The sequence below is a fragment of the Macaca thibetana genome, chromosome X (genome assembly GCF_024542745.1).
Source record: "Macaca thibetana thibetana isolate TM-01 chromosome X, ASM2454274v1, whole genome shotgun sequence".
Taxonomy (NCBI): domain Eukaryota; kingdom Metazoa; phylum Chordata; class Mammalia; order Primates; family Cercopithecidae; genus Macaca; species Macaca thibetana.
The window spans coordinates 53644007-53659440 of record NC_065598.1 but is presented as its reverse complement, the minus strand read 5'-3'; the positions used below and the strand labels follow the sequence as shown (position 1 = coordinate 53659440).

Below are 15434 nucleotides of genomic sequence, written 5' to 3'. Positions count from 1 at the left end.
GCCGAGATCATGCCATTGCACTCTAGCCTGTGCAACAAGAATGAAACTCCGTGTCAAAAAAAGAAATGTATACATGTATCTATACTCATGCTCTTATCTGAAGAGATCTTCATTTATTAGTTATAAGAATATTAGTAAAATATACTTCTTTGACTTTGAAAAGTAAGAGCATCAGTCTCTACTTAACTAATAAAGAAGTTGTTAATCAGGTCAGGCCTCTTTGGTTATATGTGCATAGTCAAGGTGGGGGTTAAGGGTGTATTGTAAGGACATAAGTGAAATCCCAGCAGAACTTGTCGTAGGCAAAATAATTCCCCCACAAAACGTCCATGTGCAAATCCCTGAAACTTGTGACCATGGTAGGATATATGGCAAAGTCTCGAGAATTAAGCTTGCAGGTGGGATTAAAGTTGCTAATCTGCTGACTCTAAGATAGGGAGATTATCCTGGATTATCCAGGTAGGTCCAGTGTAATCACTAGGATCTTTAAAAGTAGAAGAGAAGAAACACAGAAGAGTCAGAGAAAAGGGAAACAGTGTCAGAAAGGTGCAACATTGCTGGCTTTGAAGATGGAGGAAGAGTGCCACAGACCAAGGAATGGAGGCAACTTCTGGAAGCTGGAAAGGCCAGGGAACAGACCTCTGCTTTAGCCTTCAGAAGGAACACAGCCCTGGCAACACCTTGATTTTAGGCCAGTGAGGACCATGTTAGGCTTGTAACCTAGAGAACTATAAGATCAATCAATTTGTGTTGTTTGAAGCCACTAAGTTTTTGGCAATTAGTTACAACAACAATAGACAACTAATACAGAACCCAAGAACAGGAACTGTACTTGGATGATCTTGTAAAGACAGAATTAAAGGGTAAACTTAGATTGAAGGCAGCTCTGGGGATTTAATAGCAGAAGTACATGAACCTTCAGTCTGATACAGTATCACTAATAGCTATACTTTATTTTATTCTGTTGCATTCCCAAATGGCTTCATTTTATGCATAATTTCTGCTTTCCCAAAACTGGTTGTTAGATAACATTGGTTACTCGTGATCCCAAAGCATTCTTTCACTTTCAGGTCCTTATTTAACTGACCTTTGTTAGATTCCAGGGACAGAAAATTTGACTGTCCCTGCTCATCTTTTTCATGCGAAGAAATGGGTCAGAGCCATTGCCTGGCCTATAGTTGGGCTGTTCTACAGTCAGGTGTCCACCTGTTTCTAAGTAAGCATGGCCAGAGAAGTACGATCTCATGGTAAAAACATGTCTCTGGAGACTGTCTTTGGGATTCCGCAACTTATTTTGTGTTATAATGGATGTACCACAGTTTGTTTATCCATTCACCAGTTGGAGGACATTTGGGTTGTTTGTAGTTTGGGGTTTTACAAATAAAGCTCCCGTAAATAGTCACATACAGCTTTCTGGGTGAACATAAGTTTTCAGATCACTTGGATGAAATACCCAGAAATGAGATTGCTGCATCATATGGTATGCATATTTTACATTTTTAAAAAACAAACCATTTTCCCAAGCAGCTGTATCATTTTACATTTTGTCAGCAATGTGCGAGACTTCCAGTTTTTCTGATGTTCTTCAGCACTTGGTGTTACTAGTATTCTTTTTTTTAGCCAATCGAATAGGTATTTGGTGATATAAAGTGGTTATTTTATTATAATTTTCATTCCCCTAATGGTTAGTGATGTTGAGCATTTTTTTCTTGTACTTATTTGTGTTCTGTGGTAAACTGTTTGTTCAAGTCTGTTGCTATTTTTTTGTATCCTGTTTTATTTTTAATTGAAATTTTCATTGAGATAATTGTCGATTTACATGCAGTTAAATAATACAGAGGAATCCTATGTACCTGTGTACCCTTCACTCAGTTTATCCCAGAGGCAACAATTTTTGTCATTTTAGAAAATTAGGTTGTTAGTTTTCATACGGTTGATTTTTGAGAGTTTTTTTCTATATTTTTGATAAAAATCCTTTGTAGGACATATGATTTACAAATATATTATTCGAGTCTGTAGCTTGTCTTTTCATTCTTTTTTTTTTTCTTTGGAGACAAAGTCTTTCTCTGTTTTCCAGGCTGGAGTGCAGTGGTGCAATCTCGGCTCACTGTAAGCTCCGCCTCCCAGGTTCACGCCGTTCTCCTGCCTCAGCCTCCCAAGTAGCTGGGACTACAGGTGCCCGCCACTATGTCCGGCTAATTTTTTGTGTTTTTAGTAGAGAGGGGGTTTCACTGCGTTAGCCAGGATGGTCTTGATCTCCTGACCTCGTAATCCACCCACCTCGGCCTCCCAAAGTGCTGGGATTACAGGCATGAGCCACCGCGCCCGGCCTCTTTTCATTCTCTTAACAGTATCATTGGCAGAGCAAAAGTTTATGATTTTAATAAAGTATACTTTATCAAATTTTTTAAAACTTGTGATTTTGGTGTAATATTTAAGAACTCTGGCTAAACACAGGTCACAAAGATTTTCCTCTGTGTTTTCTCCTAAAAGTTTAATAGTTTTATGTTTACATTTAGATTTATGACACATTTGGAATTACTTTTTGTATAAGGTGTGAGGTTTTGGGTGAGGTTCTTTTTTGCATACTGATATTCAATTATTACATTACCATTTGTGGAAGAGACCGTCCTTTCTCCATTGAATAGCTTTTGTACCTTTTTGAAAAATCAATTAGCCATATATGTGTCAATCTTTTTCTGCACTCTTTATTCTGTTCCAGTTAATCTATATGTCTGTCCTTTCACCAATACCACACTATTTTGATTATTGTAGTTTTATAGCAACTTTTAAAATTATTATTGTCAAAATTAGATATTATGTTTCCTGAAACTTTGTTTTTTTCAAAACTGTTTTAGCTACTCTACTTCCTCTTCCTTTTCTTATAAATTTTAGAATCAACTTGACTAAATCTAAACAAATCCTGTTGTGATTTTGATTGGAATTATGTTAAATCTATATATCAATTTGGGGAGAATTGACACTTTTACTGTGCTGAGTCTTCCAATCAATAAATGTAGGATATCTCTCCTTTTTTTGTCTTTTTTTAACTCTTATTTTAGGCTGAGGGGTACATATGCAGGTTTGTTATATAGGCACATTGCATGTCATGGGGCTTTGGTGTACAGTTTATTTCTCCAGGTCTTCTTAGATATGTTTTATCTGCTTTTTATAGTTTTCGGCTTACAGATCCTATATGTGTTTTGTTTTATTTATACCTAAGGATTTCTTTTATTTCTACAGAGTTTTCAATCATATATTGGTAGAGAAATATGATTAATTTTTGTATATCGACCTTACATCTGAAGATTTTGCTAAACATATTTGTTCTAGAAGTTTTCTTATAAATTATTTGGGATTTTATGAGTGAGCAATTATGTCCTCTGCGAATACAGACTTTTTTGTTTCTCCCTTTTCAATCTTTATGCCTTTTATTTCTTCTTCTTATTGTACTAGCTAAAACTTTATATTGGACATCCTTGCCTTGTTCTTCCAAGGAGAAAGCCTTCTGTCTTTTGCCATAAATTACAATGTTAACTGTAAGTTTTTGTAGATGCCTTTTATTAATTTAAGTTCAATAAGTATATTGGTTTACAATTTTCATCTTTTTTTATATTTTGAAAATTTTGATCTTATCTTTTTCTGGTTTGATATCAGGGAAAACCTGCCTTATAAATGAGTTGGAAAGTAAGTATTTCTGTTGCTTCTTAATTTTAATTTTTTTAAAAAATTACAGTTTTATTGAGATATTTCACATATCATAATGTTCACTCATTAAACTTATACAATTTACAGACTTGTGCAGCTATTATCACAATTTGATTTTGGAATATTTTCAACATTCCACAAAGAAACATGTACATATTCATAGTCATCCCTCATTGTAGCTCCACTACCCCAAACCCCCAACCACAGGCCCCAGGCAACCACAAATCTGCTTTCTGTTTCTATAGATTTGCCTATGCTGAAACATTTCGTATCAATACAGTTACACGATATGTGGTTTTGTGACTGGCTTCTTATACTTATAATGTTTTTGGGGGTCAAACATTTTATAACATGTATCAGTACTTCATTTTTTATTGCTGCATAATACTAAAATGTATGTTTATCCATTAGAACACTTTCATCACCTCAAAAAGAAACCCCTTTTCTATGAGTAGTAGCTCCCCCATTTATTCCCTCTTCCCCCATTCTCCAGCCTCATCAATCACTAAAGTATTTTTTGTCTCTATAGATTTGCCTGCTCTTTTTTGGGAGGCCAAGGCAGGAGGATTGCTTGAGCCCAGGAGTTTGAGACCAGCCTAGGCAACTAAGTGAGACCCTGTCTCTATAAAAAAATTAGCCAGGCATGGTGGCGCACGCCCGTAGTCCCAGCTACTCAGAAGGCTGAGACAGGAGGACTACTTGAGCCTAAGAGGCTAAGGCTGCAGTGATCCATGTTCACGCCATTACACTCCAGCCTGGGCAACAGAGCAAGACCTGTCTCAAAAAAATAAAATAAATAAAATAAATAAAATAAAATAAGATTTGCCTACTCTGGACAGTTCATGTAAATGGAATCATACATTATGTGGTCTTTTGTGACTTTTTTCACTTAGCATAGTATTTACAAAGTTTAACCGTGTTGTAACATGTATTGGTACTTCATTTCTTTTTGTTGCCAAATAATACTCCATTGTATGGATATGCCACATTTTATTCATTCATCAGTGGTTAGACATTTGTGTTGTTTTCTATTTTTTTTTTTTTGCTATTATGAATAATGCTGCTATGAACAGTTGTGTTCAAATGTTTATGTGGACATAACGTTTTCATTTCTCTTGGATAGATATGTAGGAGTGGAATTGCTGGATGACATGGGAACTCTATGTTTAATCTTTTGAGGAATTACCAGACTATTTTTCCAAAATAGCTGCACCATTTTACAGTCCCACCAGCAGGGCATGAGGGTTCAACAACTCAACAATAAAAGATTCAAAAATCCAATTTTAAAATGGGCAAAAGATTCAAATAGGCATTTTTCTAAAGGAGATATATGAATGACTGATAAATACATGAAAAGATGTTCCATAACATTAGTTATTAAGGAAATGTAAATCAAAGGCACAATGAGATGTAACTTTATACCCACTTAAAATGGCTGAAATTTAAAAAGGCAATCCCCAAGGACATAGGACATATGAGGCAAAAAAAAAAAAAAATTGTTTTAAGACAGGAACAAGTGTTGGAGAGAATGTAGAGAAATTGTTGAGTTGTGAGTGTTTATATGTTCCAGGGACTAGAGCCTTACTGGATACGATTTTGCAAATATTATCTCCTATTCTTGGATTGTCTTTTCACTTTCTTGATAGTGTCTTTTGAAGCACAAAAAGTTTTTAACAGTTTTAAAATCTAATCTGTTTCTTTTCTTTTGTTGCTTGTGCTTTTACTGTCATATCTAAAATTCCATTGGCTCACCATTGACTCTATAATAATTGAAAAGAAAGAGAAAAAAGAAAAAAACTTATTGCCTAATTTAAGGTCATGAATTATTTCTATAATTTCTTTTTTGTTTGTTTTGTTTTGTTTTGAGATAGAGTCTCACTGTGTTGCCCAGGCTCGAGTGCAGTTGTGCTGTCTTGGCTCACTGCAACCTCCGCCTCCTGGGTTCAAGCGATTCTCCTGCCTCAGCCTCCTAAGTAGCTGGGAATACAGGCGCATGCCACCACACCCCACTAATTTTTTATTTTTAGTAGAGATGGGGTTTCACCATGTTGGCCAGGCTGGTCTCAAAATCCTGACCTCAGGTGATCCGCCCACCTCGGCCTCCCAAAGTGCTGGGATTACAGGCGTGAGCCACTGTGCCCGGCCTATTTCTGTAATCTTAATTCTATTCCATTGATTTCTGTGTCTGTCCTTACGCCAATCCCATACTGTCTTGATTCCTATAGCTTATCATGTGTTTTGAAAGTGTAAATTGAGTTCTCTAAATTTGTTCTCTTTCATGATTGTTTTGACTATTCTGGGTAATTTGAATTTTCATATAAATTTTAGAATCAGCTTGTCAATTTCTGGGAAAAAAACAGTTGGAATTTAGATAGGGTATTGAATCTATATATCAATTTGGGGAGTGTTGTTATCTTTAAAATGTTGTCTTCCAATCCGTGAACATGGGATATATTTCTGTTTATTTAGATTGTCTTTAAATATCTTTCTTTTCTCTTTTCTTTTCTTTTCCTTTCTTTTCCTTTCTTTTCTTTTCTTTCTGAAACAGAGTCTCTCTCTGTCGCCCAGACTGGAGTGCAGTGGCATGATCTCAGCTTACTGCAAGCTGGGATTACAGATGTGCACTACCACACCTGGCTAGTTTTTCTATTTTTAGTAGAGACAGGGTTTTGCCACATTGGCCAGGCTGGTCTTGAACTCCTGGCCTCATGTGATCCACCCGCCTCAGCCTCCCAAAGTGCTGAGATTACAGTCGTGAGCCAGCACACCCAGCCAGGTTGTCTTTAAATTTCTTTCAGCAATCATCTTTAGTTTTTAGTGTACAGGTCTTATGCTTCTTTATTATTATTATTTTATTATAATAATTTATTATTCTATTATAATTTATTATTTTATAATAATTTATATTTTTTATATTATATATTATATATAAATTATATATTTTTATATTATATATTATATAATATATATTATATAAATTATATTATAATAATTTATTATTTTGAGACAAGGTCTCACTCTGTTGTCCAGGGTTGAGTGTAGTGGCATGATCATGGTTCACTGCAGCCTCAACCTCCTGGTCTCACTCAAGTGATATTTCTGCCTCAGACTCCCCAAGTAGCTGGGACTATAGACACATGCCACCATGTCCTGCTATTTTTTTTTTTTTTTTTTATTTGTTTTAGAGACAATGTCTTCTTATGTTGCCCAGGCTGGTCTTGAACTCATGTATGCTTAAGAAAAGTATGTATTCTGCTGTTGTTGGGTAGAATGTTCCATATATGTCTGTTAGGCCTCGTTGGTTTAGAGGGCTGTTCAAGTCTTCTATTTCTCTGTTGATCATCTGCCTAGTTCTATCAGTTATTAAAAGTGAGTCGTAGAAGTCTCCAACTGGCAGGGCGTGGTGGCTCACGCCTGTAATCCCAGCACTTTGGGAGGCCGAGGTGGGCAGATCACAAGGTCAGGAGATCAAGACCCTCCTGGCTAACATGGTAAAACCCCATCTATACTAACAATACAAAAAATCAGCCGGGTGTGGTGGCAGGTGCCTGTAGTCCCAGCTGCTCAGGAGGCTGAAGCAGGAGAATGGTGTGAACCCAGGAGGTGGAGTTTGCAGTGAGCCGAGATCTTGCCACTGCACTCCAGCCTGGACGACAGAGCTGAGACTCTGTCTCAAAAAAAAAAAAAAGTCTCCAACCATTGTTGAATTTCTCTCCTCAATTCTGTCAGTTTTGCTTTGTGTATTTTGGAATGCAGTTACACATATGTTTATAATTGTTATGTCTTAATTTATATTTCATTTTCTTTGGCTGAAGGAGAATTATTATTATTTGTCCAGAAAACTCAACAGTCTACATTTAACCCAGCTTAATGGGAAGGTTTTTTTTTTTTTTTTTTTTTTTGCTCTTGTTGCCCAGGCTGGAGTGCAATGACACGATCTCGGCTCACCGCAACCTCCGCCTCCCAGGTTCAAGTGATTCTCCTGCCTTAGCCTCCCTAGTAGCTGGGATTACAGGCATGTAATCCCGCCGTGCCCAGCCCATGGGAAGTTCTTAAGCCTTTGCCTTTTCCAGCTTGGCAATGAGAGCCAGAGATTTTGGACCCAGGATATTGCCTCCCTAGTGACAGTGGATCTCATCCTGTCTGTCATTGTCATTGGTTCTGATGACTTCCACCAGCTTAGCCAAAGCTCCTTTGTCTGCCACGTTAATCTGTGTGAACGCAACAGTGGTGCAAGTCTTCCTGTGGACTATACAACCCAGTCTTGTCTTCCCTTTGTATTTTATGATGCAGGGCAGGCAGGAAGACAGCTAGCTCTATGAGATCCATTGTCATGTGCAGTTACCACCAGCTGAGCTTTCTTGTTCTCCACCAAGGTGGTGACAGCCTTAATCCCTGCTCAAAGGCCTCTTAGTGGAGACATCCCTCTGGCAACTTTCTTCTCAGTCTGGGCCAATGATCTTCTTTGTCTCTGGTCTGTCCTTATAGGTCAGCTTAAGCAGTTGTGTAGCTGTTTGGCAGTCCAAGGCCTAGGTAAACTGGTTATTTGGAGGAGGCACTTTCAGCCGCTTACAGAAGATAGATAGCTCCTTGCTGCTGCAACCTGATATAGCAGGGCCATTTGACAAAGTGGGTGAGGTCCCTTTAGGGCTGAATGTCCTGTCCAGTGCCAAAATTCTTAGGCCTTTTCTCAAACGGGATTCATCACCTTCTTGGCCTTCTGCTTCCTCACAATAGCAGGAGAGGAGGCCATCTTCTTCCACTTAGCCTTCATTCCTTTTGGCATTTTGAATGGCTAGAGGAGAGATTATTTCTGATATTAGTACAACCAATCCAGCTTTCTTTTGGTTACTGCTTGCATGCCATATCTTTTTATATTCTTTTACTTTGAATGCATTTCTGTCTTTAAATCAGAATTCTGTCTTTAAATCATGTTTTTTATTCCTTCAATCTCTGTCTTTTGATTGGGGCATTTAAATCATTTCCATTTAATGTAAGGTAGGATTTATGCCTATCATTTTGTTATCTTTGTTTTCTATACATCTTTGATTTTTTTCTTTTTTTCCTCATCCTCTGACTCTCCGTATTCCTGCCTTCTTTTATGTTAAATAGATATTTTCCAATGTAGCATTTAAATTCTATTGTGTCTTTATATATATATGTGTATATATATATAAAATTATTATTATTATACTATCCTTTTTTTGTTTTTGTTTTTGAGATGGAGTCTCACTCTGTCACCCAGACTAGAGTGCAGTGGTGCAGTCTCTGTTCACTGCAACCTCCACCTCCCAGGTTCAAGCGATTCTTCTGCTCAGCCTCCCAAGTAGCTGGGACTACAGGTGCGTACCACCATACCCGGCTAATTTTTGTATTTTTAGTAGAGACGGGGTTTTGCCACATTGGCCAGTTTGGCCTCAAACTCCTGACTTCAGGTGATCCGCCCACCTCAGCCTCCCAGAGTGCTCGAATTATAGGCATGAGCCACCATGACCGGCCTATTATACTATACTTTTCATTTTTCTTCTTTTTTGAGACAGGGTCTCGCCCTGTCACCCAGGCTGGAGTGCAGTGGTGCAGTCACAGCTCACTGTAACCTTAACCTCCCAGGGTCAAGTTATCCTCCCACATCAGCCTTCTGAGTAGCCGGGACCACAGGGGCATGGCACCATGCCCAGCTAATTAAAAAACAAATTTTTTTTTTTTTCCAGTACAGGCTCTCATTGTATTGTCCAGGCTGGCCTCCAGCACCTGGGCTTAAGCAATCCTCCTACCCAGCCTCCCAAATTGCTGGTATTACAGGTGTGAGCCAAAGTACCTGGCCCTATATTATTCTTTTCTTATATTTTTCAGTTATTTTCTTGTGGTAGCCACAATGAGCTTCTTAATTTAAAAGCAATCTAGTTCAGTTTTGTTCTGTGTTTTTTGTTTGTTTGTTTTGGGACGAAGTTTTGCTCTTGTCACCCAGGCTGGTGTGCAATGGTGCAACCTTGGCTCACTGCAACCTCCACCTCCCAAGTTCAAGGGATTCTCCTGCCTCAGCCTCCTGAGTAGCTGGGATTACAGGTACCTGCCACAACGCTCAGCTAATTTTTGTATTTTTAATAGAGACAGGGTTTCACCATGTTAGCCAGGCTGGTCTTGAACTCCTGACCTCAGGTGATCCACCCGCCTCAGCCTCCCAAAGTGTTGGGATTATAGGCGTGAGCCACCGCACCTGGTCATGTTTTTTTGTTTGTTTGTTTGGTTGGTTGGTTGGTTGGTTTTTTTAAGATGGGGTTTTGCTCTGTCGCCCAGGCTGGAGTTCAGTGGCGCAATCTCAGCTCACTGCAACCTCCGCCTCTGGGTTCAAGCGATTATCCTGCCTCAGCTTCCTGAGCAGCCGGGATTGCAGGAATGTGTCACCACGCCCGGCTCATTTTTTTTTGTATTTTTAGTAGAGATGGGGTTTCACCATGTTGGCCAGACTGGTCTCAAACTCCTAACCTCAGGTGATCCGCCCGCTTCAGCCTCCCAAAATGCTGGATTACAGGCGTGAGCCACCTCGCCCGGCCTCTAGTTCAGTTTAATACTAAATTAACTTCAATGGTACACAAAACATTTCTCTAATATATATGTGTGTGATACATACACACACACATTCCCTCACTTCTTTGTACTATTATTGTTATACACATCTTTACATGTTATAAGCTCATTGACACAATTTTATAGTTATTGCTTTATGCAGTTGACTTTGAAATCAGATAGGAAAAGTAAAGAGTTATAAACACAAAGTACATTTATACTGAATATTATATTTACCTATGTAGTTCTCTTCAGCAGTGTGCTTTATTTTTTTCATGTGGATTTGAGTAACTAGCATTCTTTTATTTCATCCTGAAGGACTCACTTTAATATTTCTTGTAAGTTAGGTCAGCTAGCAATGAATTTTCAGTTTTTTATTAGAAGTGTTTCTATTTTTATTTTTTTTCCATTTATGGAATTTGTTTTTAAAAAACAAGGACATAAAGGACTAGCTTAACTTGGATCAAAGGCTGTTAAAGGGCCTGGTACAATTCAACTTACAAAACATAAGGTATGAAAAAGCATGCCTGTGTTTTGTTTGGTGACTAGAAAATAAGAAGGAAATTTTGGTGATTTCCAATTCAAGTGTGTCACTGCTGTGACAGCTTCCAGCTCACAGAAACATCTGGTATTCTTAACACCTTCTGTTCTGGCCCAGGTTAAATTTCTTTAACTAAATATAACAAGTAGAATCCTATTTTAATAGGAACGCTAAAATAGCTAGCTATTTAAAACTCTTCTCTTTAAGAAAATAGATGCTTCCTTTTCTGCCATAAAGTTGATAGAAAAAATACTGAAAAGTACAAAATTGAAAAAAATTATTTTGCTTAATAAGTCTATTAATAAAGTTTTATCTTATGCAATAAGACACCTAAAAATTTGAAAAGACAAAATCATTCTTGTAAAAGAAATCAGAACCATTTGGATTTAGACTTTCTAGGGTTTTGGGGAATAATGTAAAATAATAACGATTCCATTCCAATCTTTTTTGTTTTGTGTTTGAGACAGGGTCTCTCTCTGTCCCTCAGGCTGAAGTGCAATGGCGCCATCACAGCTTACTGCAGCCTCGACCTCCCGGGCTCAAGTGATCCTCCCACCTCAGCCTCCCAAGTAGCTGGGACTACAGGTGCACACTACCATGCCCAGCTGATTTTTTTTTTTTAATAGAGATGGAGTCTCCTTATGTTGCCCAGGCTGATCTACAGCTTCTGAGCTCAAGTGATCTGCCCACATTGGCCTCCCAAAGTGCTGGGATTATTCAGGAAAGGTCTTATTCTAAAAATGCTTGGTTCGATTTAAATTCAGATTTTTTAGTATTCTTTGTATTCCAGTCATCAAGAAGAACTAGTTATTAGAATGAGCATTGAAAGCATAAAGTTCCTTTTGCATGTTCCCAAGCATTAGTCATCTTCCATTATTTCAAATCTTTTTCACAACAAATATTTTGCTTTTGATACTTAACATTAGGTCTCTGAGATAAAGAATAGGTAAACAAGAGAGTAAATCTAGAGGCATGGCTACTTTACTGTTATAACTGGTTATTTCCAAATCTCAGTCATATTTACCTTATCCACTTCTCCCCTGGTATATAGACTAGCTTTTGTCCACCTTTGAACACTCACAACTGAACAGTTGGCTCCCAAAAGACAGTGCACAGTTTGGTGCCCTGAACTGTATTACATACTTTTCACAAGACACATTTCTTTTTCTATAGATTAAAATTCACCTATAGAAAACTGTTACTCACTTTCTTAAAACATAACAATCTCCAACTACATGCAAAGTAAAGCATGATATCTATTACTATGAGAAGGTCAACCTTTTCAAGGAGTTTATAGCACAGTGTTATGTGGATCTCCTTTTTTTTTTTTTGGAGATGGAGTCTTGTTTTGTTGCCCAGGCTGGAGTGCAGTGGTGCGATCTCAGCTCACTGCAACCTCTGCCTCCCAGGTTCAAGTGATTCTCCTGCCTCAGCCTCCCGAGTAGCTGGGATTACAGGCTCCCACCACTATGCTTGGCTAATTTTTCTATTTTTAGTAGAAACGTGGTGCCACCATGTTGGCCAGGCTGGTCTCGAACTTCTGACCTCAAGTGATCTGCCTGCTTCAGCCTCCCAAAGTACTGGGATTACAGGTGTGAGCCACTGTGCCTGGCCGGGTCTCCTTCATTTTTGAAAGATTTAGGTGAATTCTTCTTTGATAGTCTTACTCTTTCAACACTTTGACAATGTCATCTCATTGTCTTTTGGCCTATATGGTTTCCGATGAGAAGTCAGCTCTTAATTTTAATGAGGTCCCTTATACATGACAAGTCTATTTTTTGTCTTCTTTAAAGATTTTCTTTTTGTTTTTGATTTTCATCAATTTGATTATGAGTGTCTAGGTAAGGATCTCATTAAATTTACTTTAGTTATAGTTCACTGAGCTTCTTGAATGTGTAAATTAATATTTGTCATTCAGTTTTGGAAATTTAGAGTTATTATTTATTCTGATATTTTTTCTGACCCTTTCTTTTCTATTTTTGGAACTCCTATTATGCATATTTATCATGCTTGATGGTGTCCAACAGGTCTGTGAGGCTCTTTCACTTTTTTAAATTTTTAAATTTTTTATTTTATCTATTTATTTATTCATTTATGAGACAGAGTCTTGCTTTGTCACCCAGGCTAGAGTGCAGTCGTGTGATCTTGGCTCACTGCAACCTCCACTTCCCAGGTTCAAGCAATTCTCGTGCCTCAGCCCCCCAAGTAGCTGGGATTACAGACAAGCACCACCACACCCAGCTAATTTTTGTATTTTTAATAGAGGCGGGGTTTCACCATGTTGGCCAGGCTGATCTTGAACTCCTAACCTCAAGTGATTTTCCTGCCTTGGCCTCCCACAGTGCTGGAATTACAGGCGTACCCACCACTCCCGGCCTCTTTTTTTTTTTTTTTTTTGAGACAGAGTCTCGCTCTGTCGCCCAGGCTGGAGTGCAGTGGCGCGATCTCGGCTTGCTGCAAGCTCCGCCTCCCGGGTTCCGGCCATTCTCCTGGCTCAGCCTCCCTAGTAGCTGGGACTACAGGCGCCCGCAACCGCGCCCGGCTAATTTTTTGTATTTTTAGTAGAGACGGGGTTTCACCATGGTCTCGATCTCCTAACCTTGTGATCCGCCCGCCTCGGCCTCCCAAAGTGCTGGGATTACAGGCGTGAGCCACGGCGCCCGACCTTTTTTTTTTTTTTAATTCTTTTTTCTTTCTGTTCTTCAAAGTGGATTTATTAACCTGTTTTCTTGTTGGTTGATTATTTCTTTTTCCCACTAAAATCTCTTAATGGAACCCTCTATTTAATTTTTCACTTCAGATACTGTACTTTTAAGCTCTAGAATTTGCTTTTTAAAAACAACTTCCATCTCTATTTGGTGTGAGATATTGTTGTCACACTTTAATTTTTTTAGGCATAGTTTCCTTAAGTTTGAATATACGGTTTGTCCCTTGGTATATGTGGAGATCGGTCCCAGGACTCCTGCGTATGGTAAAATCCACACAGTCAAGTTCCACAGGTGGCCCTGAGGAATGCACATATATACAAAATGTCAGCCCTCCATATATGCAGGTTTCACTTCCCAGAATACTGTATTTTCTATCCATATTTGGTTGAAAACAATCCACATATAAGTGGACCTGCACAGTTCAAACCTGTTTTGTTCAAGGGTCAGCTGTATTTATAATAGCTGATATAAAAGCTTTGCCTACTAAATCCAAAATATAGGCCCCCTCCAGGATGTTTTTGTTGGGTCCCCCTTTTTCCTGCATGTGTGTCATACTTTCCTGTTTCTTTGGTGTCTCTTAATTTTGTGGTGCAAACTGGACATTTTAAATCATATATTAAAGAACTCTAGTATCAGATTCTTCTACCCCTCAAGGGTTGTTGTTGTTTTTCTTGTTGCTATTTAGTGATTTTCCTGGACAAATTTTACATTCCCTGCAGTGTATGGCCATTGAATTCCCTGCTAGATTTTCTTTTTCAAAGAGACATAGTCTTGCTCTGTTGCCCAGGCTGGAGTATAGTGGCAGGATCTAGTTCACTGCAGCCTCAAACTCCTGGGCTCAAGCAATCTTCCCACCTCAGCTTCCCTAGTACCTGGGACTATAGGTGCATGCCACAACACATGGCAATTTTGTTTTTTTGTGTGTGTTTTTGTTTTTGTTTTTGTTTTTGTTTTTTAAGAGACCAAGCCGGCCTGGCGCGGTGGCTCAAGCCTGTAATCTCAGCACTTTGGGAGGCCGAGATGGGCGGATCACGAGGTCAGGAAATCGAGACCATCCTGGCTAACACGGTGAAACCCCGTCTCTACTAAAAAATACAAAAAACTAGCCGGGCGAGGTGGCGGGCGCCTGTAGTCCCAGCTACTCGGGAGGCTGAGGCAGGAGAATGGCGTAAAACCCGGGAGGCGGAGCTTGCAGTGAGCTGAGATCCGGCCACTGCACTCCAGCCAGGGCGACAGAACGAGACTCTGTCTCAAAAAAAAAAAAAAAAAAAGAGAGAGACCGAGGCTTGCTCTGTCACCAGGCTGGAGTGCAGTGGTGCGATCTCGGCTCACTGCAACCTCCGCCTCCGGGGTCAAGTGATTCCCCGCCTCAGCCTTATGAGTAGTTGAGATCACAGGCACGCACCACCACGCCCGTCTAATTTTCTTTGTATATTAGTGGAGCCAGGGTTTTACCATGTTGGCCAGGATAGTCTTGATCTCCTGACCTCATGATCCACCTGCCCCAAAGTGCTGGGATTACAGGCGTGAGCCACCGCGCCTGGCCCACATGGCTAATTTTATTTTATTTTATTTTATTTTATTTTATTTTATTTTATTTTATTTATTTTTTGAGATGGACTCTCGCTCTGTCACCCAGGCTGGAGTGCAGTGGCGCGATCTTGGCTCAATGCAAGCTCTGCCTCCTGGGTTCATGACATTCTCCTGCCTCAACCTCCCCAGTAGCTGGGACTACAGGCGCCTGCCACCACGCCTGGCTAATTTTTTGTATTTTTAGTAGAGATGGGGTTTCACCGTGTTAGCCAGGATGGTCTCGATCTCCTGACCTCGTGATCCACCCGGCTCAGCCTCCCAAGGTGCTGGGATTACAGGTGTGAGCCACCGTGCCCGGGCCCACATGGCTAATTTTT

The 15434-nt window shown here is 39.4% G+C and overlaps 4 protein-coding genes across 41 annotated transcripts in view; 1 reads left to right on the top strand and 3 right to left on the bottom strand.

Annotated features, from left to right (window-relative positions):
- The window catches only part of TSR2 (TSR2 ribosome maturation factor), a 1158091-nt gene that overhangs the window by 215628 nt on the left and 927029 nt on the right, over window positions 1-15434 (bottom strand). The window lies entirely within an intron of this gene.
- GNL3L (G protein nucleolar 3 like) overlaps window positions 1-15434 on the bottom strand; it is a 517777-nt gene that overhangs the window by 342684 nt on the left and 159659 nt on the right. The window lies entirely within an intron of this gene.
- The window catches only part of MAGED2 (MAGE family member D2), a 645534-nt gene that overhangs the window by 597477 nt on the left and 32623 nt on the right, over window positions 1-15434 (bottom strand). The window lies entirely within an intron of this gene.
- WNK3 (WNK lysine deficient protein kinase 3) overlaps window positions 1-15434 on the top strand; it is a 170577-nt gene that overhangs the window by 131623 nt on the left and 23520 nt on the right. The gene's annotated exons all lie outside the window — the stretch shown is intronic.